General features: G+C 46.6%; 1 pseudogene; it reads left to right on the top strand.

Moving 5' to 3' along the window:
• Positions 1 to 338: 338 nt before the first annotated feature.
• On the top strand, positions 339 to 1,632 carry LOC141845933 (ABC transporter C family member 3-like; annotated as a pseudogene).
• The last annotated feature ends 1,938 nt before the right edge of the window (positions 1,633 to 3,570 follow it).

Genomic DNA, 3,570 nt, shown 5'->3' with positions numbered 1-3,570 from the left:
GTATCAACGTTTGGCAATTAAAGTTGGAGAATATTCCAGTATCAGTTCCAACCAAACAATTGCTTGCTCTCTTTCAAATACCCTAATTGACCGTCAAAAAGCTAACCCTAAAAATGCTTACCCTAATTAATTAACTTGTCTCGTTTCACTCCCTATTTCGACGTACCTTCTAACGCACCCAATCGCCTTCTCCCTTCTTTGTCGCTTTCCTCTACCGTCACCGTTCCCATCGGGCGCTGCGTTCCGTTTCTTGCTTGCGCCGCGAGGAGCCGCCTTTCTTCTCTGAATTAACCGCGCACTCGGACAAGAAGGAGAAGTAGCAGCGGAAAAAGCTAACTATGTCGATTCTCTCGTTCGTTGCCGTGCCCGCTGACGCGGCCGTCGTCGTCCTGCATGGCTTCTCCGCCGCATTCCATTTCCTCTTCCTCCTCACCTGCGCCTTCTTCTGGCTCCGACCGGCATCAGAGCACGCCGGAAGCGCCAAACAACGAGCAGAGCGACGCACGTCTCTGTTTCAGAGATTGCTGATCTCCACCTGCGCCGTCGTCGGGGTGTTTTATCTCTGTCTTGCCGTGCTCACCTTTGTCTGGTATCAGGACGGTCGGCGATGGCAGCGCGACCAGGCTGTGGCCCTCTCCGATGCCGCGCTTCGCGCGGCCACTTGGCTCAACACCGCCGCTTACCTCGCTGTTGGCCTCCGCTCCCATCGCTTCCCGGTGTTTCTTAGGATCTGGTGGGGATTGTTCTTCGTTATGTCATGTTCCTCCCTCGCCGTTGATCTCTTCTACCTGAGAAAACGAGCTGCTTTGTCGATTCCCGCTTGGGTGTTCGATATCGTTTCCGGTCTGTCAGCTCTTATCGTCAGTTCTGCTGCCTGCTTTGGGAACAGCCGTGAGGAGAGAGCGGTGTCTGATACCGAGGAGCCTCTGTTGAACGGCGTCTCTGCGAATGCAGAGAGTTGCGCGGGAAACATCTCCCTGTTCGCCAATGCCGGGTTCCTAAGCACGCTCACCTTCTACTGGATTGGTCCGCTGCTCGCCGTCGGCAACCGGAAAACCCTCGACCTCGCCGATGTGCCTCATCTGGAGCCGCGAGATTACACCGACGGAATCTTTTCCGTATTCAGAACCAAACTCGACTTGCTCCGTTATCGGCAGCACTTCTTCGGTAACCACATTCCAGCTCGCGAAGGCGTTGCTCCTCACCACGTGGCAGCAAGTGGCGGTCACGGCCGTTTACGCGATCGTGTACACCTTCGCCACCTACGTGGGCCCCTACCTCATCGACTTCCTCGTCCGGTACCTCAACGGCGAGCCTCTGTTCGCCGGCTCTGGCTACTGGCTTGTGGTGACCTTCGTTGTGGGCAAGCTCCTGGAGTGCCTGTCGCAGCGGCACTGGTTCTTCCAGTTGCAGCAAGCCGGGATCAGAATCCGCGCCGCCCTCGTCGTCATCATCTACCAAAAAGGCCTCGCCCTGTCGAGCCGGTCGAAGCAGAGACAGACCAGCGGCGAGGTCATCAATCTGATGAGCGTCGTCGCAGACCGAATTGGGCTCTTCAGCTGATACGTACACCAACTTAGGCCACGCCGCTGGCGCCGCACTGCTGGCCACGGTCCTGGTGATTGTGATTGATGAGTTAGGATTTTTATACAATTCAATTTTGAATTCTTTCATAAAAATAAATTACTTAATGATTTAATTTGATTATATTTGTGATATATTGCATAATTTGAGGTTTAATTAAAATTTCATGATTTAATGGTGAATTTTGTATTAATTTAGTTTAATTGGTTGTAGGGCTCAAATTGAACCAAGATCGAGCTCAACTATGATTGAATCGAGCCAAGATTGACCGAATTGATCGATCCAATTTCATGAATCAAGACTCAAGTTCGATTAAGATGGAACCCACGCAAATCGGAGCCAATTTGGAGCTAAATTGAGTGAATTTGGTGGAAACGAGCTAACTCAGACTCAAGTCAGGCTAACCGAACCCACTGCTACAGTACCCTAGCTTTTAAGAGAATATAACTGAAAATTATGGTTACTGTAGCAGGGTTACTGTAGCAGCACCGTCTTCCTCATTTTCTTCAGTTTTTCTTCATTTTTTTTCGCTTTTCTTCGGATTTCTTCATTCCACATTGATCTTCAGATTCCAGAGGGTGATTACAAGCTGTGTTCAGCATCAATCGAGATCGGGATCGGAATCGGCTGGTGAGGGTCTCTCCATTGCTCGGTTCCGCCGCTTGGATTTCAGTTGGGTTCTTCGGATACAACCAATCGGAGCAACCAAGATCGTGAGGAGGGGTTCTCCAAGGGTTCTTGAGGACTCCGGAGCATCAAATTGCAAGCAATTTCAAAGATTTTCAGCTGGATTTTCAGAACCTGATAGGCTCTGTTCTTGACTCTGTTCGGCGCAGCGAGGAGGGTTTCTGAGCTGCGTTGCTCGGAGTTGATTCGGAGCAAACCGAGCTTGGTTTGTGAGAAGATAATCTGGGATTTCTGATCCTTGATCAGGTTTTGTGTGACGGCAAGAGGGCGATCGATGAGGAAGGAAGGAATCTGAAGTTTCTGTTTTTGAATTTTTAGTTTCTGATACTGTCTTTTAGTTTTTTTGAAACTCTTGATTGTTCAACCTAGCTGTTAACGATTCTTTAAATTCAATTTGCTTGAGTAACTCATTAGCTTAGTGTAGTTGAATGCCTTGATTTGATTTCTTGATTTTATTAGCTATTTGGTTTTTAAATCACTGTTTCGTGCCATTGCAATTTACTATTCCGTATCAAGTTTAGTTTGTATATGTTAGATTGTTAGTTGATGCATTAGGGTTTAGTTTGCATTAGGGTTTGACAAACTTCAGTTAAAAGAGAATTGAACTTTGAATTCCATAATTGCTTAAGAGTATAACTAGGGTAAGTTGTATTCCTTATCTTGAATTGCATTGCATTTTAGGTTTATTTTGATACTTTGGTTAAGTAATTTCATCTTAGGTTAGTGTCTTGCATTGTTTCTTCCACTTGATAATTTTTAATTATAAATTATTTCAAAAAACAGTAAAACCCCCATTTCCATAGAAAATCTCAAAAAGAACGACACGTAAGCTCGAATTAAACGATTTTCTACTAGTCCTTAGAAAAATACGACTCGAGGCCCCTATACTTCATTTGTTTGTATTTATCGTGGATTTTCGATAAATTTATAGATTCTAATTTGCAACCCTATTCGTGACATATCAAAGCTAGGGTTGTCAGTGATGCTGGCCAATGCGCCTCTCGGGAAGATGCAGGAAAAGTACCAGGGAAAGGTGATGGAGTGCAAGGAACATGAGAATTCTCAAGCTGCAAGGCTGGTAGATGAAGTTCTTGGCGAAAGTAATCAAGCTAAAGAAGAACGAGGAGAACTAGTTGAGAAAGTTTGTCTACACGTTGGCTATGACAAGCTTTGTCTTCTGGGGGGCGCCCATATTTGTGGCGGTCGTCACTTTTGGATTCTGCATGCTAGTAGAGATTCCATTATCGTCAGGAAAGGTCCTCTCGGCGCTGGCGACCTTTAGAGTAATGCAGGAACCTA

The sequence above is a fragment of the Curcuma longa genome, chromosome 15 (assembly GCF_044706935.1).
Source record: "Curcuma longa cultivar G26 ecotype Majalengka, Jawa Barat chromosome 15, ITB_CL_G26_1.1, whole genome shotgun sequence".
Classification (NCBI taxonomy): domain Eukaryota; kingdom Viridiplantae; phylum Streptophyta; class Magnoliopsida; order Zingiberales; family Zingiberaceae; genus Curcuma; species Curcuma longa.
The sequence above is the reverse complement of the archived record's forward strand: the minus strand, read 5'-3'. Positions and strand labels throughout refer to the sequence as shown.